The 26,111-nt window shown below is 34.4% G+C and overlaps 1 protein-coding gene across 2 annotated transcripts in view; it reads right to left on the bottom strand.

Annotated features, from left to right (window-relative positions):
• Nucleotides 1-25,349, bottom strand: part of LOC118276086 (uncharacterized) — an 89,882-nt gene extending 64,533 nt beyond the window's left edge. For both annotated transcript variants that reach the window (XM_050707346.1, XM_035594249.2), the window contains exon 1: nt 24,979-25,349. The gene's annotated coding sequence lies outside the window, so the exon portion shown is untranslated. The remainder of the gene's footprint in view (nt 1-24,978) is intronic.
• Nucleotides 25,350-26,111: the final 762 nt, after the last annotated feature.

Genomic DNA, 26,111 nt, shown 5'->3' on the forward strand with positions numbered 1-26,111 from the left:
ACCCAGTTTATTTTGCCAAACGACAATAGAATCTACAGACACTTGAATACTCTAGCTCCTCTATAATGACGCACAAACTAGCGGGCTAGTTTACTATCCACACTGAAGTGGTTCAGTATAGTGACACTCATCATTGGCAACCCTATTTTAACTTCGGTTATGGTAACCATACAAGTTAGGGTTGTCATGATGGTTTTAATCTTTTATACATAATAGACAGGCACAGTTAACCTGTATTTTTTATTAATAGCGTGACAAGCGTTTCTCATACCCAATGGTAAACAACGGATAACCGCAACACCAGGGGAGTTAAAAGCAGTTGCGGGTCTTTTGGGGGTAGGATTTACGATTGGGAATTTTGGGGAATGCGGATTGGGAAAATAATGATTTAATTGATTGAGATGAGGATGGGGCATTACAGGGGTATTGACCGGAGCTGCGGACTACCCCTGGAGCTACAAACTACCTAGCGGGTTTACCGGGGTTCCGGCTCGAATAGCAAGAGTTGGATCGGGGTAGTTATTAATCAGTAAGAATCTGACACTTCTCTCGCCTCGCCCAAGGAGGGTGAACTCATTGGATGATTTCCACCCCTCAAATAAAAAATGGAGGGATTCACTAAGACTGCGTATATAACATAACTCGGCAGCAGTTCAATTTTATAATATACACGCTAGAACTAGCAGTATTCATAGTGGCACAGCTCTGCCAACCCTAATTTAACTTCGGCTGCGTAGATATCGATCGTGAATGGAATAACATTGCAGTTACTACCATTATTGGGTGCCTGACCGACCTATGTAGTGTAGATGTTGGGATACTGGATTCTGTACCAGATAATTTGTACCAGATAATTTGTAGTGAGAATGCCATTATCATTTTTTAGGGGTGAAACACCGCCGAAATTTCTGTATCAGGGACGTCTTGCCAAAAAAAAAGCCATTATCACTATTTAGCCAGCCAGTCTTTAAGTTTAACTTCGGTATAAGTATCTATTCATAACGTAAGTTAGTAACTTATAATAAAACCATTGAAAAACAATAAGTCAGTAAGTATACGTAGCCAAGTATGCATTAAAACAACTTAAAGTAAATTAAAATGTTTTATAATTATAAGTAGCCGTGTTTTTAATTGAGTTTATATTTTTGTACTGTGAAGTAGGTGGTAAGTCTTCTAAAAGAAATGGGTCAGCTGCTAATTAAATACACCTATGCAAAGTAAAAAAATATAATATTTTAAACACGGGTATTAGTAATACATATTTGTATTTGTGAAATGCACACGAAATCTAAGGAGAATTAAGCTTCACTATTTACCTGTAACTGTATTACTTTAATTTATATTCAATTCGTAAATATACCATAATCAATGTAAGATAAAAAATATTGTGTTGTACATTTGCCATGAAACAATTAGGCAAAACTAGAAATTATAAAAACCCAAATAAAATCCTAACCAATTGCTAATAGCGTATAATTTATACTAAAAAAAAACAAATGCATTCTTTTCTCAAAGAAAATCATCGTTTCATAAACCCATCTTAAATCGATCTTTCAACACATCACCATCAAAACAAACCAAACAAACACAAACACGTTTATGCAACATCGTTTACTTAAGTACTTATTCTAGGTTCTAGGTACGAGACTTAAGCACTAAGACCTAAGACCGCCTTTGCAAATAAGCCGCGGAATAAGCAAAGCTTTAACAAGTCGGCTTTAACTGAACGTAGCTTTGAAACTTAATTATATCTAACAGGTGTAATTCGTTCGCTTTTAAAGTCATTTTATAAGTTTATGAAGTTAAATCTCCGTTGGCAAGATTGCTATCTGAACGATTCGTAATTTAGTTGACTGTGTTCCGATTTTGTTATAATTGTGTTAGTCTTGGTTAAAATGGGTTGAAAGGTTTCTGGTGATGGCTATTTGTTTTAGATTTTGGGTGGAAAATTACGTACTTTTTACATATTTCGAGTATTAGCCGATATTGAGATGGAATCGTATAGGTACTTACTAAATAATTTTGAAATTCAATTTATTTCTTGTTTTTATTAAAGAAGATTGTACTAGACTGTACTTATAACGTAATGGCGTAAGCTGTGAAGTGTATGTGTACATTTGAAAATAAATAAACAAATAATATTTGAAACAGGAATAGTTATGTTTATCCGATATTATGTATTTTGAATTGACACCATTCAAGAAAAGAGCGTAATCCTTTTTAAAAGACCGGCAACGCACCTGTGTCTTCTCTGGTATTGCGGGTATTCATGGGCGGCGGTGATCACTTACAATCAGATGACCCATCTGCTCGATACCCTATTTGCGTTGTTGACTTAAAATGATTTTATACCACTGCAGGTAATAAATACCTACTTATCTCTCTTCATTGTCATAATAAGAAATCATAACTTTTTAGGGATCATTTTACAGTCGCTAATTTTATCGTGATTATGACATGTCCTTTCAAAGAGGTAACAAAATGAAATCGCATCACCAATAAATAGTATTTTGCAAGCTATTACATAAGGATGATTACAGTCTCATTGTTACAATTATTGAACTTTAGCAATCTGTTATTATCTTACGTAGTGCCATATAGAGAGTATCTACTGCGTATGTTGTAACGTATCATCAGACGTATTCTATTGTAACTTTTATTTTGCATGCAACTTTTGTTACAAGAATTTCATTACTGTTTTAACAGGCTTGCTGTATTTTATCCTATTACCAAATACCAATTATCATTTTTAAAACTATTTTATTACTGTACCACTTAAATGAAATTAGAGCGCGTTCGGCGCTCTGATTGGCCGGCTCGAATAAACCAACCAATCAGATCGCCGAACGCGTTCTCATTTCGATTACTTTAAACGTAAAGCAAAGTCGTACTGAGGGTACAGATAATCTGAAGAGGAGAGACTTATCTAGATAGACCCAGGCACTAAACATGAGATTTCTTTTCCACAATCATAACTAACGTCATATTAAAAAGAAATATTTTTGCTATCAAAATCTAGCTTGTAACATAAGTACCTTCGTTTAAACATACACGACATAAAATATGCATGTATGCATACGCTTCTTTGTTTTTCTGATTCGCGAATGAATACATAATACTCCTTCATTTTAATATTTTTGTTGTGAGCGAATTGGAACGTTCACTACGCTTCTCAAACTACAATATTCCCTTTTATCTTATAAAGGAATCTGATTTATTTTTTTATGAAAATAATGTAAAGACTTTTACTATACGAGTAAACATGGTATTTGCGTTTCTGTCCTATTGTAATCTGTGATAAATATTATAATCTTGTCTGTGAACCTGTAGCGCCACCTTTAGTTTTTCAACTTAACTAATTACTGTCATGGCCGCCACTCCTGCTTAAGCGCATCGTCGCTGTATAATATTTAGTGTCTAATAATAAAAGTATTCAATAGTAATTCTGGCCTGCTTATTAACATCACCAAACGCTCCAATAATTACAACATGTCATCTTAGTCAATAATATAGTGAAATAAATTTTTGACGTACATTATTGGGATATGTATATTGCAGTACTGCACCCATCTAACCTGACTTCTAAGTTAACCGAAACAACAACACAACACAAGCATATAATACGAGCCAACACGGAGATGCGGATTGCCTAACGGGTTTACCGGGGCTCCGACTCGAAATCCAGGAGTAGGTTTTTAGTCAGTAAGAGTCTGACACACCATCTCACCTCACCCAGGCCGAGAGAAGTCATTGGATGATTTTACCCCCTCAAAAACAGCATATAAACAGCATATAATAATCGCTTCACAACCGCGCATCTGAACCCAGCCTTATACCTAGCCAACATCAATGACTACCGCACTCATAACGGTACTAACACATAATTACCGAGCCATGAACTGTCTCCAATTATCTTCATAGAACAAGAAATTCAACAATGCATCGTACATTAAATCCATTTACGGACAATTATTGAGACAGAACAGTCGTATTGTATTCCAATACTGAACATGTATTCGCCAAGTATGGCGATTATTGTTATAAACCTTTATAGGTAAAGCTGACAGCCGTTTCCTCGATTGTTTCTAGAATGAGACTTGAATACTTTATAGGACTTTTCGATAACGGGATTTAGAAGATTTTATAATGACTTTTACTGTCAAAGACGGGGATAGGAATAAGACACTCAATAGGTTAATTCCGTGACCTCATGACAGTCCACTATCTGATAACAGGTTTACCATAACCTACCTTGGCAATGTAAAGCAGACCGAGTTTAAAAAATTCTTTAGAGAGAACTGTTACCCAATAGATAAAGCTATTGTTTAATGTCTTGATCTACCACGAGAAGACAAAAAGTATTAGATTCAAATTTTTCATTATCACACGGGTTACAAAATTTACAGTAAAATAATAAGAACAGTCTGCGAGACGTCGCTACGTCTGCGCATGCTGCTCATGATGACGAGTTCCTCTGTGACTCGAAACTGTTAGAGCTTTTCTCAATTATTAATGTACGTGAGTAAACCATGATTTTTACTTAATTTATATCAGTAATTTCTTCAAATACACTTTTTAAAATGTAGTAGTACTAGTATAGTTATTATAAATATAAAGTAATAACAGAAATCAAAATTCCTACAACGAAGACAATTGCTAGCATATAAATAGCATTAAGTGTTCCATCTAAACACAGCTTTAGTCGTTCACATAGTGGCTTACCGCGGTTATAACGGGCTTCTAAGACAATTAGCCAAGCATGAACGTACCAATTAAGTTCTACTATCATAACATTACGTATCGAATGTTGTCACAAGAAATTATGAAATAACATTGTGTAATATTATTATAATTTGTTAGGAATATGAACTGAACGTGAAACAATTGATGTTTTAGGCTTGAAGTGAGCTTTGTTTGAGTTTAATGTAACTTGAGGAAGACAGAAATAGATAATTGACGGTGAACCACATAATATATTGTAACTCATTTCTAATCGTCCTAACACACGATAATGTTGAAACACAGAACCCGTACCCTTAGTACGAGTATACTTTTACGCGTTCGGCGCTCTGATTGGTCGGCTTGAGTAAACTAACCAATCAGCTTTGGTACCGAACGCGCTGTCGTTTCGATTACTTTAAACGTAAAGCAAACTCGTAGTAAAGGTACTGATCATCGAAAGCTACAATTATGACTAGTGACACTTAAACTCGACTTACAAACACAATAAAATGTATTAAAGGATGTAGATTAATTTCGTCTGTAAATAGCCCATAATCTCGGAATTCCCACGAGTCATTTAAAGGGACTTTTAAATACCGTATCCGTCCTAATTTTGTTATTCTATAATTCTCTATCAATCCCAATGGGTAATACACACGTGTAATATTTTAATCTACATTATACATTGATATTGATAATAGAATTACAAACCTTAATGTAAGCTGCTATCAATAAACGTGAAAGCCTACTCGTACATTGGCATTTGTCACCTAATTACACGAAAACGACTGAACAATTTCAGACTAAACTTGTAACGAAATATAGATGGGTTCTGGTTTGCTTTAATGCATTTTCTATCTCAGAAAAGCGGACAGAGTTAGTAATAGATTTCTTTGTGCAAATAGTTCTAGAAGAAAATTAAATACTCTACCTTTTACTTGAATCCCCTGAGACACTTACTATGCAAATAATATTATGATAAAATTCTGTTAGTGGAAAGTTTTTACATCCGAGATTTTAATAGAATACCTGGATGCCTTAGTAAGTGGTAAAATGTTTATGATATTAAAAGGTTTTGCTAAACATCAGTTAGTAACGCGTGCTGAAAAAACTTTTAATATAATTAATTAGATTCTAGATTAGCAAAAAACTGAAACCAATCTGGAAAAAGGAATAGGTTTTAACATTTCGTACACTAATGCTATTTCAGCTTCAACATTATTTATTACTAGCTTCTGCCAGCGGCTTTGCCCGCGTTCTCGCGGGATAAAAAGCTCCTAGCTATCCTAGCACCCAAGTCAGCTCATACCCTGTCTGTATACCAAATTTCATCAAAATCTGTTCTTGTAGTTTCTTCGTCTCTCCGTAGTTTCAACGTAATTGACGGACAAACATTCAAACATTGAAACAAACAAAGAAACAAACTTTTACAGTTATAATATTAGTATGATTTTTGTGTTAGACTATCCGAAAATCTAACAATACTTTGAAAACATTAAAATTTAAGCTTAAAGCTTTATTTGACATCTATGATCAAAGAGGAATTCGACGAAACATATTAAAATCACCTAAAACATCTAAGAATTTTATAGGTATGTTATGAAACCTTTGACTTTTTCTAACAAAATTAAAAAGTCCTTTCAAAGACATGTTCATTAATTAAGATTTTACTAGATTACATAATTATGTCAGTCCTGCATTAACTAACACACTAATGACCCCTCGCGTTACATTTGAACTCGGTGCAACACGGACTTCTTAATTGACTTCCTTGCTCTGGTTCTCCGCGCAAAATTACGTTTTGATCATTAAAACACTCTTATATGTCATAATTTTAGTTTTAATTTCATAATTTTGTTATAACATAAATGAGATGATCTGAATTCTCTTATGATTTTAAGAAGATCATAAATTAATGTTTTCTTTTTTTTTTAAATTTATTTTTATGCTTTATTGTACACATACACAAAACATATTTATATTGTTTTGTTGTCTTAATTTCTAATTTAAAACTTAATATTTGGTGTTAACCTAAAACTAAGCAACTGGCATGGTATCATTTATGGTAACTAATTAATTTCCAAGCACTTCAAGTTTAAGTATACGTTTAAATAATAATACACGTGATATTTCAAGGATTCTGTCCTGTATCGTGGGTGCGTTTACAAACATAAAAGTTCTCATACACATCACACCCAAGCCCTGAAGCAACAATTTATGGATCACACAAAGAGTTGCCCAGTACGGGAATCGAACCGCTTCATGTTGCCCAGCCACCGCGCAGACCGTGCACAAATATCTCAACCTTATATAAAACAATATAATTATCTTAAGCACTAAATCAAACAATACTCTCACATTTCATAGTAACGCACGATCTAGGACTCAGATTCTAGGTTCTAATCTAAGCTAGGTTACAAAACTATGAACTAACACAGTTTCATCGCTATCTCATTCTGTTCAGTCACGCATTACAAATCTAATTTTAGAACTAAACTTTCTCTGTAATAATACGTAATATCTATATTATAGTAGTATACGAAATTAATTTCAACATACAGTCATATTTTTGCACAATATAAACTACTAGCTTCTGGTTGGGGCTTTGCTCGCGATCCCGTGGGATAAAAAGTAGCCTATGTATAAATCCAGGCCATAATCTACCTCTGTTCCAAGTTTCATGCCGTTCGCTTCAGCCCGTCATTTACTCAATTGCGTCAATAACGCGGAAACCAGGGATTATAAGTTTGAAATCACCAACCCGCATTAAACAAGCGTGGTGATTAATGCTTAAACCTTCTCCATGTGAGAAGAGGCTTTGGTCAGCAGTAGCCACTAATAGGCTGTTGATGTATGTATGATGTAAATTAAGAAAGTGAAAAAAAAAATGTTTACTAGAAAAAAAATAATGCTTTGAAAAGGCAACTCAAACAAATCTACAGTCATTACTTTTTCCAGTTTCAGAACCAAAAACACATATGTATAAAGTTAAAGTTTAGAAATAACAGAACGGTGTTAGCTTCACATTCTGTGAACAGGAGTTATTAAAATATTATGTTAGCGGTATTTACTCACCGTGTAAGCTAAGGTTACTAATGTGAACTACACGGTCGAAAAGTTTCACGCTGAAATATAGTTTAGTTTAGTTCACTGCGGTTCAACGAAATAGTTTAATTTTAACTAATTTTATACCAAGTTTATAGAAAAGTTGTGTAGTGGGCATCGATAGATATAATATATCTTATTAGCTCCTGCCAGCGACTGCGCCTGCGTTCACGTGGTATAAAAAATCCTAAAACGTAAGTCAGCTCATACTTTGTCTGTATACTAAATTTCATCAAAATCCGTTTAGTAGTTTCCGTGTGATTAACGGCCAAACAAACAAACACACATTTATAATATTAGTGTGGTAACTTCAAAGGATGAAAGACCTTCTATTTCTTCTTAGCTATGTGGATTTATAGAAATTGCCAGACTAAACTAAAGTTATGTCAAACTTTAAAAGCGATATTAGTCTTACTATAAAGACAATATCTACCTACTTAAAGCCACTACACAATACTGAAAGCACAATCCAGGTTAATTTCATAAAACTCCTAACTTCAAGCCAAAGAAAAACAACAAACACATAGTAAAACCACACATAGTAAAACGCCTACAAAGAACGCCTTTTTTTACAAAAACAAAAAAAAACGACGATGAAAAAATACAACATGTTTCTTGTAAAAACAGCGCTCATTTGCAGACATAGTAAATCGGATACTGAAACGAAAAATCCTCGTGAGCGGGACCGTCATAAAGTCTTTTGCCTTTTGCCTCTGAAGGAAATGAAAGGGTAGAAAAAAAGAAAAGCAAGGAACGACGTGGACTTGATAAATGAATCAACGGCTGACACAAATGCAACGGCCTGGCAAACGGTAATGAGGACAAACTGAATTGGACGCTAAATGTATATAAATATGACTGTTTTTGTATGTTTTTCTTTTTGGCTTAATGATGATATGGTTTTGAGAGGGATATAAATTATGTCAAGGTAAATAAGAGCATTAGTCTCTCTTCAAGCTCTTGAAAATCAATATCAATATCTTTCTATATATAAAAATCAATTGTTATTCGTTAGTCTTGTTAAAACTCGAGAACTGCTGAACTGTTTGGCTGATTTTGGTCTTGAGTTATTTGTGCAGGTTCAAAGAAGGTTTAAAAGGTGAGAATAAATGTTGGAGGCAGTACAAAGTTTGCCGGGATAACTGGTTGTAAAATAAATATGTATTAACCATTTTATTTCTACTCCTTGTTGAAAGATACATTCAGTCTCAACTATGTTTATTTTTAATGGAGTTATTGTCAAACGAAAACAAATCAAGATTTTCACATAAATACTCCACTACTATAAAACAAAATGGAGTTAAATAAAAGATTTTTAAATCAAGTTAAAATCTTTGTGTACGTAGCGTCAATAAAGACCAATAAACTCAATTCGCGAACTCTATTGAATGAAAAAGTTTTAACTTCATATTTCTAGAATTTTCCAATGTTTATTTATTTGTTTTCATTAATAATTTCGATGTTGCAAATCGTGTTAATTCCATTTCTTTGGACTTATATTAATGATGATGCAAATGTAAACAGATTACTTACGTTTTGTGAAAAAAATCACCTGCTAATAATAGAATTTCTAAACAATGGTTCAAAGTAGTGCCTTGCAAAATGGTAGGTCAACATCACGTTGGTGATCGACCACAACATGCAAATAACAATAAATGAAAGTTTTATCTCCAAACTCTATTTATACTAAAGTCAACATACAATTATTTTACTTATACTATTTAAATACCTAGGCAATTCAAAATAGAAATAAGAAAATAGAGACATATTACACAAACGGTTCTAAAATCGCTATTCACCAATAAACTCAAATAAAACTCACAAAAATCGAAGCGAAATATCGCTCAACAAATGCTAAATAAATATTCATAGAAACTATAGGCTACCTATTCATAAAACATTTTCAAAAGAAAACAGTATGTTGTTATTCTGAGCGTACCCTATCAATCTTCTCTCCCATTTTGTTATATTACCTCCCTATATCTTCGCAGCTTGAAAGATATCTTCAATAATGAAAGTGTGGATACAATGACACTCGACATACAAACTTGATCCCATCTCTATAGCCTCGTTAAACACGATATCCTAGCATCGATATCGCAAATCGAAATAACATATCGATTCGAAAACTGAGGGAACTAACGGTGATGTGGGCGATTGTTTACAAAAGTAATTAGATGGTAATTGTAAGAAAAAAAGAAGAAAAAAAGCTATTGAATGCATATGAGTGTTGTGTGCGGTTTAATTAATAATTCACAGTTATTGTTTCTCAACGGATAACTGTGTGGCAGTGAGGTAATGACCGGGCGCAGTGATTCCCACGTCGAGTCCGCCATTTAGATAGCGTGCATCCCAAAATACTCGATATGCTCCGATGGCGACGCACAAATGCGTTTTTTTCTCAGTCTGGGAAAGGTTACTCGTGTTTGTTTTCTTGCTTTTAATAGCTTTTTTCTCTGTGACAGAGAAATGTGGTTTTGAGTTGGTAATGAAAATTATTGTATTAAGTAAATAGGTTATTATACTGAACTATCAATTTCAGTCAATGCATTTAGCATTTACCTGCGGGAGAATTTATTTTATAGATTGTTTGTATATATGATATAAATTACGACCTTGAATAGTAATTCAAGGTCGTAAATTAAGATGAGCTTCTATGAGAAAACTTCCAACCATAAAACAAAATAGCAACTATCAACTAATAAAAAACGAGGTCTTAAAAAGCCTCTGACTCCCTGAAGGAAAACCTTACTTATAGCACATTTTTTGTCATAGAGGTATGTAATAAGCTGTAACCGGGAAAATTCAAACGCTGGACTGAGAAATTTGAAATCGTCCAAAAATCTAATTAAATCACCCAAATATCTTATGCGTACTAGTCTCAATATTTAGTTCAAAATATCCACATCAAAGAAGTAAATAACTAACACGCAAGCGTACATAAGTTCCTTAACTCGGAAACCTTTTAATATATGTTATCTTTAGATGTTTCGGTAGGACCAGATTGTACAGCAGATTCCTTGAAAGGATTATTTATTTAAACCAGCTTCCATATACCTGAGATATGAAGGGGAATGTAAACGCGTAAACAGCGGCTCTTTACGATGATATTCGTCTACGCAACTTTCTTATGATCATAAGAAATCTGTGAAATATTCATAAAATGGGCTTGATATATTTATGTATGAAATATTTTACGCAGGCACGCAGCGTAAGTATTTTTTGTTTATGTATAATATGATGTGTGTTTATGTTGACGAGTAAGTAAATTCCTACAATGAGACCATTGTAAACTACTTATTGTTTGAAATAGTATCTAGTTTAAAAGAAATACCTACATGTAATGCAAGAAAACATAACAATAAACAAGGGAAGTTTGTATTTGTATTGTATAATAAACAACAAGAATAACAAAAAGATTTTCCGAATTAAGAACGGTACGATATATCGAAACAATTCCAGCCAAAATTCCAACACCATAAACAATCGCACAAAAGTTACTGAACTTCCACACATACATAACATCGTTATATTTAAATAAATTCCCAAGAAAATTACCAAGGAAACGTTACTTTTTGTTACAAAAGTACATTTACAAAGAGCATAATAAATGCGAGTTGTTAGTTCTCCAACTAGAAGTGGCACGATAAAAAATATCATCTAGTATTAATGACGACTGAGGCTCTATTGAAACTTAAGGCTCTAACACATCAACACGATACAATAACAGAGCAAAATTGATAAGGATATTTACGCAACCATTCAACAGCATAATTCCATTCACGATCGAGTGAATGCTTTAGATTTATGGCTGAAGCGATGCATTATAGCAAGAACGCGGCACACGAAATTTCGCTAATCAACTCGACCTATTCTCCGTTCAGTTTCCCGTTGAAAATGGAACGATTGAATTGAAAACTGGATCGTTTTAGATTGGCCCGATATATCGCGGGTGTATGTGTGCCCTTATATTGAGGCGACCGCAAAGCTGTGCCCGAGGGTACGCGCCATAAACACGCCTCGCCTGGACTTTTTGCTCACTCCAGAAAGTCATTACAGGCCAGTACGTGTTTTCATTATAACCCTCGATGCGCTAAGCCGTTTGAAACTAATAGTTGTCTGATTGAGTGTGAACTCTTCTGTGATATTGTGATGTGTAGGGTGCTTTTATTGTTAATTGCCTCACGTTATTGTGTCTATTACTTATACTGAAACATAGTTGTATAAATAAAAAATTGTTGGAATTGTGGCCTAAAATTCATTCGCAATTTAAAAAAGCACAATAGCAATTCCAGTCTAGTTTTTATTGCTTCTAATTTTGAATTTAAACCAGCCACTCGTTTCCAGCCAGTTTCGTTAAGCGCTGCACATCTGCAATCGAACCCGACGCCATGTTTAATTAGCTGGCAACTCTCAAAGAACGTTCTACATTTAAAATCACTTAAACGATTATCCCTTTTTCGAATGCGTATCAGAAAATCGTATACGTTCAGTCAAAGATGATATGATTTCTTTGATCATCCAAATATCTCGGTTACTGGTTAAACATTCAAAGGGAAACAGTAACAAGATTTTTTCTTACATTTCATAACAACAATATTACGAATATTTTCGTTTGGCATGTTTTTATACGAGAGAATTATGCTGAATATGTCGAAATATGTCGGAATAATGTTCGGGATTGAGCTTCGAGCATTATATTGAGATGGTTGATACCTAAGTGGATGAACTGGATGATATACAGACAGGGTATGAGCTAACTTGGATGATAGGATACTTTTTATCCCACGGAAACACGGGCGAAGCTGCTGGTAGAAACTAGTACCCTATAAAACCAAGAGATCAATACTATGTTAATACACATAAGCCAGTAGGAATTATAGGATTATGCCACTCGATACTGCATTTCCAATACTGGCTCGAACACGTTATCAGATATTCCACACATAAATTAGCAGATCGTCTTACCTACTACAAATTCATCTTCCCACGGTATTAAAACGATAATTTCCTATGTTATATACTACATTGCTGGCTATGTGTGAACTATATTCACAATGTATGCTATCAAAACAGCAATGGATAACTAATGGATTAGAAAATGGTTTTGATTCGAATGTTAAATGCTTTCAGTAAAGTCTAAGATTGGGAGCTTTGTAGTAACTAAGTAGTATTTAAGCACAGTGTTAGCATACTAATGGTTCTCGCATTATGTATTTTGAACGTGCACAATGTTCGAGTTTTTTTTTTTATCAGTGGTTATTCGAAGTTGAAGTCTACGTGAGTGAAATATTTTACTGTGTTCTAGTGTAAGGCTATTTTTGGAATAATGCTAGTACTATGGACAAGTAATTTAAGTTCAAGAAGATAAATAAGTCTTTGACTGCCAATAGAAAACTGTTGAAGACAAATCTCTTTAAAAATATCTCTTATTTTGGGAATAGGGAATTTCTCAAATTATGCAATGTATCTCGTCCAGGTAAACAAATGAAAGTGCCCATACATAAATCTTTTGAAATTCGATTCGTGTAGTCCCGAATTTTGGTTTCAAAACACGAACAATGAATTTAGCATGCATCGAAGCTATACAAACTGCATCGAAATATAGCACCAACGCAACGGTATCAGTGATTGACAAAAAGCCTGTTACCTCCGACCAGCCAACAACGAGAGACAAAAAACAAAAGAAAAAGTAAAAATAAAACATAACTCGTCGGTTATTTAACTTTGGTGTGAAAGAACTCATGACTATTTTTATATTGTACCAGTGATAAGTTAGGATATAAAAAAGCACACTCGTGATTCGATTACCTAGCATGATTAAAGCCAACTTTTATATGCGTCTACTTTTTTGTTCACAAAAGCATTCTATCTATATTTTACGCAGGGTTGCAAGTAAATTAAATTTAGAATCGAGTAATTCAAAACGTTCCATGTTCAAATATTTATGTAGCTTTATAATAACCGTTGGCATTTCAAATAGTGAACTCGGATCGACGGTTACATTTGGACGTTAGGGGTGTTTGATGTATTTAAATATTTAACACAGTTCTGTAGTGTATTTAATGTAAAGGTACAGCCCTAGGGTACATTGCCAGGTCTATAAAGTGTATCGAGGTGTACAGAGACACAAAAAGGATCTATTTATCTCTTTCTATCGTGAGGAACCAGACGGGCCACTTTTATCGCTGTTTTACTGTTTGCAATTTAACTTGAAGCGTTAAACTCGGCGCGGACGAACAAACAACAATAATAATAATCGCATTTTAGCATCAATGTGTGTCAATTTACATTGTAATTTTTGTTACTACTTTTTGTTTATGCTTTGGACGAACTACGTTGTTAGTGTAAAACTTTCTTGTCACACAAAAGAGTGAGCATTTTCTAAGAACTGTTTATGTTTTCTTTTTTATGAGAACTTGAGCACAACATAACCTCACACCATTTTCCCACAAATTATATTATGTATGTAGATAGTATAGAACTGTGACAACTAGTCCATTGTCATAAAGGGCCGAACTCACGGTTCATTAAGATTCTACGCGTCCGTAAACTCAATAGGTACCTGGACGGTATCTAGTTACAGGTAATTAACGCTAAAACAATTGACCCTTGAAACAATTAAACAGTTAGCCTTTAGGCCCAATAAATTCGATATCTGAAATTCTATACTTCGACTTCGACGAAATTAATTGGTAAATCCTACCTAACTATTGTATAACAAAACAAAATATTATTAGTCTTCGACCTAGATACACTTTATACATCTCAGGACTATGCTAGAAAGGTACCTTTATAATTTCACCGGTTATTTTAAAAGGCAACTGCAATATGGAACGAGCCTATGACTAAACACTGGACACGATTTATCAATCAAATAAATCAACATCAAAATGCTCAACAATCTTTACTTTTCCTTCTCGAATATGAGCCTCTAGCATGGCCTAAAACTAGTCGAGTTTCTCCTCAAACATTTACTTGAGTAAGCCGATAACATAATAATTAATTTAGTATGTCTCACGAAAGTTATCACAAAATTACCCCAACCCTATTGAACACTCTATCATAAAGATCTAGAACAATCCCAAACATTTTAACGTCTACATATTTCACAGCCCCAAATAAAACACAACACATCCATACAATGTATCCGTAAGACAATCACACACGTAATTGGATAAGAAAATAAAAAAGCTTAGAAATGAATTGGAAAACATAAAAATGATATACAAAAGGCATAAAATGTAACGTGTTAAGATTAATGGGATACTTTGAGATATGAAATAATACATTTTATATGGATTTCTGGAGAGTAGCTTTCCTGGAGAGGCTTTATGAAAATATACCCATTTTATTTTTGATGGGGGAAAAACATCCAATAACTTCTCCCGCCTTGGGCGAGGCGAGAGGGAGTCTTACTGACAAAAAACCACTCCGTTCCTACTCTTGCTTTTCGTGCCGGAGCCCCAGTAACCTGCTGGGCACTCCGCAGTTCCAGAAAATATTCCCTCTTGGCGCTATTATGTTATTTATTGTCATTGTTATAGGAAGCGAGTCTATTGTCAAATAGGAAAGGATACAATGCCTACTCCAGATTGTTTTCTATTCCACATTTTGATCATTATAATAAGAATATTGTATTGTATAATTCCTAGTGTTGTTACATACTATAAAAGATAGAAAATTTTATCTTACCTACCTCGAAATGTTTTCACATCACACATTGTCATCAACAGCCTATAAGTAGCCACTGCTGACCAAAATCCTCTTTTCAAACGGATAAAGTTTAAGCATTAATCACCACATTTGCTCAATGCGGGTTGGCGATTTCAAACTTATAATAAGAAATTTTAAGCTCAGGTTTTCTTTTCATTCCGATGTTCTCCTTCACCGTTTATCAGTGGTGTCTAAGTCATATTCGAAAGTACATATAGCTCGGAAAAAGTACAATTTGTTTCATTATAACAAAATTCGAGGTTCAACTGTCGTCGGTAAGGTTTATGAAATCAATGCACGAACATATCTTTCTGTATCTATTTACACATAAACCTATCTATCTACATGTAGGTAAATAGTGAGGCGTGTACTCCAATTTATGCCTCACATCCTACGATAGAAATTTATGATATTGGAAAGCTGTCAAATCTACGAAAGTCCGTAGGTCGTTAGAGTAGTGACCTAATTTTTCTATAACCTGCATTGCAGCCCGTTAGTTACATCACTATATTTTTGCCAAGAAAAACGTGAACTCTAGGCCTAAATGCTTTTTTCAGTGTTTGTGCAGTTTTCCCTACGATTAAGAGTTATTTAAATAAGTTTAAAGAATGCTTTAGATAGATGTATTAAGTAATTCAGATATAGTATCTTTACCTTGTAATAATTTTCGAAAGAAAACTTTAAATTTGATATAAATTGTATTTCAAAAAAAGAGGTCCATCAAGATTTAACAAATAATCACGTATTGTTAATAGAGTCTCTACTAGTTTCGAGCCACAGGAGGACTCTTCATCTGTAACTCGAAACTAATATTTGTAGAGCTTTACTTAAGTAAACCGTCATTTTATAGTTAATTTAATATGTCACACGATAGTTATTTCGATCAAGAATGTCCTGAAACCTGGACGGACCGCTAGTTTTAAAATTAAATAAAGTTTTTAATTTTAAAACTAATTTTTAATTTCACTGCCAACGATAAAACACGATGAGACCTACAAGCCACAGAGTGTGTACATACTGTATAGTTACGACCGATTGTTCAAACTTTTAATTACAAACAAAAAATGTACAGGGATGAACGACCAAAGTTAGATTACAACTGTACTTCAGTTTACGAGTATTTTTATGTAACATCATACAGTTTATTCTCTATAGAGATAAGCTGAGAAGCCTTTAAAATATATACGTCGCATTTAAAGAGGGACGAGCCAACTGTTATACCGATGCGAGTCTAGACTTTGTACCATTTACTATATATTACTTACAAAACAGAAAGCTTAATAATACTTTATACAACTCGAAGAGTCCAAGACCTCATACTTACTTAATTGTCATGGTTGGCCTGTAAACTAACGATCAGAAAATCACGTCGTCGTCAACGTCACGCCTTTTATTCCCAAAGGGGTAGGCAGAGGTGTACATTACGGCACGTAATGCCGATATACAATGTACACCCACTTTTCACCATTTGTGTTATAAGTCCCATGAAATAGGGGGTGAACCTATTGCCATAATTATACTGGGTACAATTCCAGACTCCGTGCTACTATTGAGAAAATTTCGAAAATCCAAAAATGCTACGAATTCGAGACCCTTATCCGCTAGTCGCACTTGCGACCACTCAACCAACGAGTCAGTCATAAAATCACCTTTACAATAAAACCTCATTGACTCTATTAAAACGTTGTTCCATAAGTCCATAACCTACCTCAACATGGTAATTTCCGAGGTAAGGCAGTAGTTACACCGCTTGCATACAAACTTGTTAATAATGTGTTCGGAACTCGTCGCGTCGTCCACGGCTGTTGGTCAGACCGTCTAATGTTCGCAGTTCACTTTTATTCACTTTTCTAAGTGGTGTGAGTAGAATAGTTGCTGTTTGTTTGAAGAAGGTTAGACGAGCAATAAATGCAATTGTCTTTTGTGTGCAATTCTGAGTGTAATGGCTAGGATTTTTTGTATAAAACGTTGCCCCACCTAACAATTTCTCCTGTGCCGTGGGTGCGTTTAGAAACATATAATTTCACATACACATGACACACAGACCCCAAACAACAATTTGTGCATCTCAAATAGAGTTACTCCGTGCAAGAATCTAACCCGCTACCCATTGCACGGCAGCCGGTTGCCCAGCTACCGCATCAACCGTGCAGTCAATGTACGGTTGCAAAAGCGACTGAACCTGGCGAGATTTTTCATATTTTAAATTCCGAATTATACGAGATCTTGATTTATGGTCGGTGTATGGTGATAAACTCAGCCTCTCTTGAACAGAGTGTGTAATAAATCACAGATTATACTTTCAGGTACTCTTGTTTCGAAAAAAAATAATAAATATGTAGTTGAATTGCATTTTCCGATTTTCAATATCGAGTGTTAAACAGACTCAGCTAAATGTTAATATTTTTTAAAATATGCTATCACCTGCCCCAAATCTTCTAAACATGATACGTAATTTTTAACTGGACCCGATATCAAATTACTGGCACCATATCTCAACCATATTTAAATCAAAGTCAAATCAAGTCAAAACATGAAACGTCTATAAACCTTTTACATCCCACATAAAACTTTTAATACTTATAATTCACTTGCATTTTATATGATACGTTAGATATAGTAATTCAGCCAGCAACACTTTTCATTACCCCAGCTTTACTGACCCATAAAACTGAGATATCCTTTCATTTTTGAGCGCTATGCACTCTGGTCTTAAAAGCATGCATCTTTCACTTTCCACCATCGTAAATGGTACATGTGCATGAGTGCAGGCTTTTACGAGGTGGGTTTATAGCCCGACTGTGCTTTAATGTAAACACATCAAGCTACACAAACCAGTATAAACTGGTCGTCGAATGTACGAAAATATAATACAAAGCGAGACCATGTTAAACTGGTTTTGTATAGGTGGATGTGTAGCCGTGTATACTTTAATGTACTATTGTTTAGTACCGAAGGTTACCTGACAATCAGGGCAGGTCTTTATACGGGATATAAATATGATTGTCAACTTTTTATGAGGTTGTTCTGTGAAGCTCGTTCTGAAATTGAGTGAGTGGTTTGTGGACCTTGGAGATAAATTGGAGATATGATTGATGATGAATTAGGTTCAACACTATTTGAATGTTGTCGTTCAGAGAAGACTATTGTTAGTCTTGATATATCTGTGTGATTTTGATGGCGAAGACTAAATAGATGTTGAATCATGTTGTACTGGTATGGAAATGAAAAGCTCATAGGAAAGAATCCACCATTAAGTTACTTTTAGATAAAAATAAGTAGAACAGTGCTTAGGAAATCATACAATTTTTACAGAGATACAAATAAAGAAAAGGTATTTCAAGTTACTTTACCGTAATTGTATCCTTTCTCTAATACAATACGTATTAAATAAACATTTTCATTTACTCATATCAGCAGAACTTAAAGAACAACTCAAGAGCACGATACGAACTCGATCCGATATTGCCATTTTGTTTTACGACAAAATGTGAAACAAACAAACAAACAAAGACATTCTAGAGAAGAGTTTCTTAAACATGAGCTTGGAGAGACATGTTTAAACTGAGAGATTTTGTCGAGAACCAACACAGAACAAAGTTCTGCACTGGGAATTTAAAGCTTAGGACTCACTGTCGACCGAAACGTGACGTCACAGAAACGTGGTTCTAAACTAGGTTTAATATTTTATGTGCGAAATTTTTGTCGAATTTCGTATGTGTGTGAAGTGACAGTGACTTTAAGTTAGATTCGCTTGAGATTACTTGATAAATAAGTACTTACTTTTGACGATGATTAGATAGTCTGATATGATGAGATAGTTATCTAAAAACTGGAATAGGACCTCTGGCAACCTCACTCACACGATGAAACATAACGTAGGTATCTTGCTTCACGCCCGTTTTCTGTAAGGCCGTGGTATCATCACTCCGGTCGATCCGGTCTATTTATGTGGAAACATGGCTCTTCCACGTCGAGTCACAACATCAATTATTACATACAAGTAAGTTTATTTTCCAGTAACAGAAAAATACAATCTCATCTGAAAGCAACATAAATGTTTTCTTAGAAAATTTCTTCGACATAAAAATGTTATTCTTGCTCGTTAGTGTATTGTTTACAATACTAGGAACGATGTGCGTCATTCTTACACTTGATTCACAATAACTGATTTTTAAGTTAGCTTTATATAAGGAATTCCTGATATTTATTGATTTTTTATTGTTATTATTTTCAGCCTTGATCGTCCCACTGCAGAGCAAAGGCTTCCCCTACCCCCTTCCACTCCTCTCAATACATTTTTTTATTGGTTTAACACCTGTAATCACAATTTGGAATCGACTACCACTTTACGTAAGTACTAACTAATTTGGTATGCAATTAAAATATAAAATTATTTGCTTTTTACAAAGCCATGTCTTCTGTACCCCGAAATCCCTTCGACGCTCCGGTTGGCCGGCTCGAATAAAGCAACCAATCAGAGCTCCGAACAAGCTCTCGTTACGATTACTTTAAGCGTGAAGCAAACTCATACTAAGGGTGTTGAACTGACGAACCATTGGTCAACTAATGCCCGAATACTCAAACGCTACTCAATTTTAAGACGCTCTCAAATGTAGTTCTGTCACTATCAATCTATATATTAATACGTGAAGCAAAAACTTCGTAAATGTTTTTACGAAAATTGCGCGGACGTAGGAGCATAAAATTTGGTACACTTATAGTTTATGTGTAGGAGAAGTGCATAGCGCTAATATTTTTCAAAAATAATGCTTATAAAGTACATTAAATCAATAAATAAAACATTACACACACATGCATAGTAACTGATCGTATTTGACAAAACGTCAAAATCGATAGACATTGCGATGATATTCTCACGTCTCATATGAAAAGAGTTTTATAAAATAGTTTGAATTAAATAAAAATTATCCTTCAACGTACGTTAAGTGGTATTGTAAATTAAATCATATATGGTCGAATTTCGGCCACTAGGCGACCACTAGTTCTTTTTAAAATGACAGAAATAGCACAATATTTAAGTACAACTTAAAATTGAGTAGCGTCTGAGTATTCAGACGTAAGCCAACCAATACTTACAAATATACTTTATCTGTACTACTGAAATAATTCTTATTTACTTACCTGCATATCTATAATTTTGGTTAACAGGTACTCGAAATATCTACACACAACCTATTTCTAATGTATTTTGAAACGCAATCTCATGCTCACGAAGTTTCGCAGACTATATCAGACAAACACACGTATACACATAGTATGTTAGATCTAACATACTGTGTACCTGTGTGAGATGCATCGATCACGATAACACATTGCAGATATAAGCTAACGATATTATATCACCTATCTTTCTTAGATTTTTACATAAGTGTGTTTCTTTTGTGAGAAAGAAAAGGGGTTGAATAATATATAATGGACTTTTATTTATTGGATCTAATTTTATATTATTTTCGAGAACGAATATTTATGTATGTGTGTGTTTGAAGATAGGGAGCCAGTGGAAGCAGATGGCGGCTTCTCGTTCTACGTGGAGGACTAAGGGGAAGGCCTTTATTCAACAAGGGACGTTTTGACGGCTGATGATGATAATGATGATCATATGTTTGAAGAAATGAAAACAGAATTTATAATAGTGATTTAAGGGATAAAATGCGAGATCACCAACATCTTTGGAGAGATTTGGAGTGATAAAATAAATGAAGCTAAAGAAGCTCATAGGACTCCATTATAAACTATCGTGATTATTGCCGTATAAGAAATGTATTACGAAATCGAACTAACAACACCATAGAACTAAAACTACAGAAACCAAAGAAAAATCGACAAGCACATACAAAAACAAATATAAAAGGAACAAATAAAAAATGTTCTCATTTCATTTCGTTCTCGTTCGATACATCTTATCCTTTTCTTCGCGCCCAACAAATAAAACAAGATCGGATTCGTCTCGCCATAAACTTACAAAGGTTCCAACTTCTAATCCGGGACTTAACGAAGATACTAAACTACAATACAGAAATAACTTTGTATTATAATATTGTTACTGAACATAAATCCAAGTATTAATGCCTTGTTGGTCAAGTGTGATTGTCCTTGAACAAGGAGTTTTCATTCCCAAGACGGACAAATTGGTTTTTGAATGTTTTTCGGCTTTTTAATATGTATCTTTTGTAGATTAATTATTATATTATCGACTTATTCACGTAACTGCTTAACGAGGAACTCGACTAGTTTCAAGGCATGCTAGAGGCTCATATTCGTGAGCAGTATTCCGCGACACACGACGCGGCGATTGTCGCGCTGCTACTGTGATTTTTATGCTACGTTACATAGTTTAGTATATATGTTATTTAAAAAGAACCCGTGGCTTTGCTTGCATGATTAAAGGAAAAAATGCTCACATTTTTATTTAATTTTTTTAAAGAGATAAAAGACAAAATAAAACATCTCATCACATAATCGCTTCGTAACTATAAGACAGAAAAACAAACAAACACGCTTTCGCATTTACTCATATAAGAAGGGATTATCGAACACAAACCCATGTATTATAAAGGAAATAGTTAATTATTAGTTTAGCTACGTACAAAGTTAGTAAACAATGGTATTGTTTACGTGTAGCTTTAGTTCCCAAGTTTATCTGCAGCTCTGAACTGGACTTAGTTAGCTGATTATTAAAACCTCATTTCAAAGTTAGCTACGGCGGTCTGGTTTGTATTCGATTGTAAGTTCGGCTTTGAAGGTAATTGGACATCTACTAGTGATTTTGGAGAACATGTATACATGCATATATAACCTCACGCCTATCTCTTATTGGGATAGGCAGTGACAATGGAACATCAATTCTCTCAAATGTTAAATCGTATGTAACACATTGTATATAATACGACTTTTACCGGATACTATTATTGCGAAAATAACCGGAATGTGAATTCCTCGTTTAGTTTTATAATAAATAATCGAGTATTAACTCGTGACTAAAATAACATGACTTTAATTACTTTAATACAAAATAACTAATTTCATTGCGAAGAAGTATAGTTACATTATTGTTTCAGCATTTCTTCTAATGACATAGGATTAAGTACTTAACCAATTTCAAACAGCTAAAGAAAGACAAGACGAAAGCAACACCTCAAAATAATAACTTTAAAAAGACTTCGCTACAAATTGCAATAATTCATAATTCTAGTTCAGATCTAATCATAAGCGCACAAGAAACAGGTCATTGACCCACATAGGTGCGTCAGTACTTAATGAAGTAAAAAAATGACGTTTTTAAAGCTTCGCCGGTCACGACTTTCCGCACTTCGTGACTTTGTAATGGGGGACTGCGAAGAAATTGACAAGTCTTCAACGGCCCTTGTACGTCGTACAAGTACTGTTAGACTGATCACTAACCTATAACTCTCAATCTGAGCCTGATTGTAGACTGAGGCTTTTGTCAAATATAATTGACATTTATTTCGTGTTCGGTTTATTAGTTACGAGTTTTTGATCTAGGCTTTGTTTGTTTGGTTCTAGGACAGTTTCTTACAATGTGATTGATCTAGATTTGTTTTCGATGCAAGAGAGTTATAAACTGGGTATTTTCAAAGCCCGAGTGAATAAGTGTTTAAATGGGGAGATGTGCTCCATCGTAGGCCGCATCATCGTGTACCACCAAGCGAGATAAAGCCCAAACGCCGATTACATATTAAAAATGGCAAAATAAAACAAACGGAATAACAAGAAGCCAGCTACAATTAATATAAAATACCACTAGAAACTTTTTAGCTAGCAACCATTTCGTAGCAAAAAGCGAACCGAAGCGTTGAAACGTCATAACTTTTTAAGAAGAACTAAGAAAGCAGCAGTTCTACTTAGCCCACAGGGAACTGGAAATAGACTTTTACTAAGAAAAGTCTAGTCCCTGGGTAAATAAAAGTCTTTGGAAGAAGTATATGAGATCAAAGTTTAGCAAGGAGTAAGGCTTAGTGCACACCGCATGTCTTGTAGTTGTAGTTTGTGACATTGTAGTGAAGTGGGACTGCGAGTCCGCAAGTGTAGTCTCACTTTAGAATATATGAGCCTAGTTCATGCCTGCACTGGTTTGGTTTCTTGGTAGTATGTAGAATTTAATGTTTGGTTTTAAATACTGTAAGTAAGATGTTAGTTGAGTAGTTAAAAGGTTTAGTACTTACATTAAAAAAAAAAACAAGTACCTAAAAAAATCTTCGTCAATAACAAGACAGTTTCAAATTTCCCAGTATCTTTAATAAGGTACTGTGAGTACATGACTTTATAAAAAGTCACGATGACAACGACGAAAATTCACGGAAACCCCTACGTATCGAAAATTTTATCCAGAAATATTTATATTCTTTGTATTTCCTAGTTTCAAGAAGGGCAATTGTTATAAAAAGAAAATATGTTTGTGACTGATAGTACTTACATACAACGAGTGCTTTATGTATACCCAAAGCTTCCAGAAATATTTATGTTTTAGTAAAAGATTTTAGAAGTAGTTTTCATAAGAAAAATAACAGTTAAATCAGCGTTTCATTTTTTACATACTAACTTTAAAACTCTGTTATAAAACTTAAAGTAACATAACTAAAACTTTATTTTACTTCATTAAAATTATTTAAAACAGACTTTTAAGCATCGTCTATAAAGTTTTTTATAAACAAGACGACATCTTTTCCTTAGATTTTCAATTTATAATCCAATCAAAAACATCTGTTGAATAAATAGTTCAACTTCAACTTACTTCACAAACTACTAAAATCAAAGACCCATTTTAAACTAAGCTTCTTCATCAAACTGTTAATTAATGTTCGTCTAAGACTAGCTATTACACGCGACGTGCAATCCATATTAATATCAGAACTTAGTTAATAAAGGAAAATAGAAGAAAGTACTTTGAAATATTTAATCCCCCGATCGTGTGCACAAAACTTTATACATCCATCGTCTCGAATTATAACTTTCTTTGCTCTGAATGAAAAAGTTATGGCGACTCAGTATTTCGTATCCTTTGGGTGAAATAAACAGTCGTAAAAATGGTTCGGACCTTGTTAGTCTGTGACCCAATCTTCAATGAACGCTACCGTAACGAACTTTTTTTTAGAAGCTTCGAAATTTAAATTAAAGTTTACGTTTTTTAAAAAGGTTTTGTAATATTTTGGGTTTTAAGATTTGATTAAAATAAATATTTTGACAATTCAATTTTAAGATAAACATGAAAAGTTTTAAAGACTTACATTACAACGCGTTTATTTTGATGTAAGATCTTTTCTATTTAATTTAGATAAGTATGGGTTTTTTAAAAAAGATAATCAAAAACTACAATAAAAGTAATGTTCTAATATAGTAAAAAATAGTACAGTTTCATTCATAGATATAGAAATATAAATAAAATAAACTTACCGACTGCAACTCGATCACTTCAAATAACGGAAAAACTTCAATAATACGATATCATTAGAGCATTTTTAACTTTGGAACATAAATCACGAATTATTCCCGCGTAAAATAAAATAAAAAATGTCCAATATTATTTTTTTAGTTTATATTGTTGGCGTCGAGAGTCATGCGTTCCGTTGTACGAGTGGTGAGCGTGAGTCGCGCGCGCGGGCTCCGGCGAGTAAAGGCGGCAACACACTGCGAGAGCGGCGGCAGGCTGCGCCAGTGCCCCCTCCGGCTATCACTCTACTTTCGGTTATTCTCTCGCCTCCCTCGAGACAGAGACCGATTTATCACGGTGGCGTATCTGTGTTAGCTCCCAGACAATCCAGACTCGACTCGAGGTCTGCCGTGCAATCTTTCTTATACAGATCACCTCACGTGCCGCAACAATGTACTGGTAGCTTCAAAGAAACGTCACTGACCGCATAATGCCGCAGATAATGAGTCTGGAGACAGACAAAAATTATTCGTTAGCCGAAAAAGGCGATTTAGTTGCAATCGGGGCGGGCTTAGCGAAATCATTAATTTTATAAGATTCTTAACTGTTTCTTGCGTGACAGGTCGTTGCCCCCGGTGGTCCAGTTACGGACCAAACATGTAAAACACTCATTAGTAGAAAACAATCCGTTGTAGAACGTAGCATTAACGTTTTTGTGGTTAAGCTTTAATTCTGTAATTTATAGTTTCAATTAGGATTTGGGATGGTAGTGACTGGAATCCGAATTAGTTGTAAGCATAAGTAATGGGTGCTTACTGCTTACATTTTTGTGGGTCATGTTTCTGGATGTAATTCCTGGCTCATAAATTAGGATCAGAGTGGGCTAATACAGTGAGCGTAAGGTGGAGGGATCATGGAGATATTATTAATAATGATAATGAATAAAGGAGAGAGTCGATGAGCCGTTAATATATTTATCTGCCGGTATAATGACCGATATGAGGTGCAGATTCACGATTGACCTAATTTCTTCGCCGCTGCTATTGTTGTGTTCAGACGGACGAAAGTAAATTTCTCCTAATGGGTCAACCTGAATACATCATAAGTGATCACATTAGTATGTACCGGACGTTTGGACATGTAAATGTTTATACGT

The sequence above is a fragment of the Spodoptera frugiperda genome, chromosome 31 (genome assembly GCF_023101765.2).
Source record: "Spodoptera frugiperda isolate SF20-4 chromosome 31, AGI-APGP_CSIRO_Sfru_2.0, whole genome shotgun sequence".
NCBI classification, from domain to species: Eukaryota; Metazoa; Arthropoda; class Insecta; order Lepidoptera; family Noctuidae; genus Spodoptera; species Spodoptera frugiperda.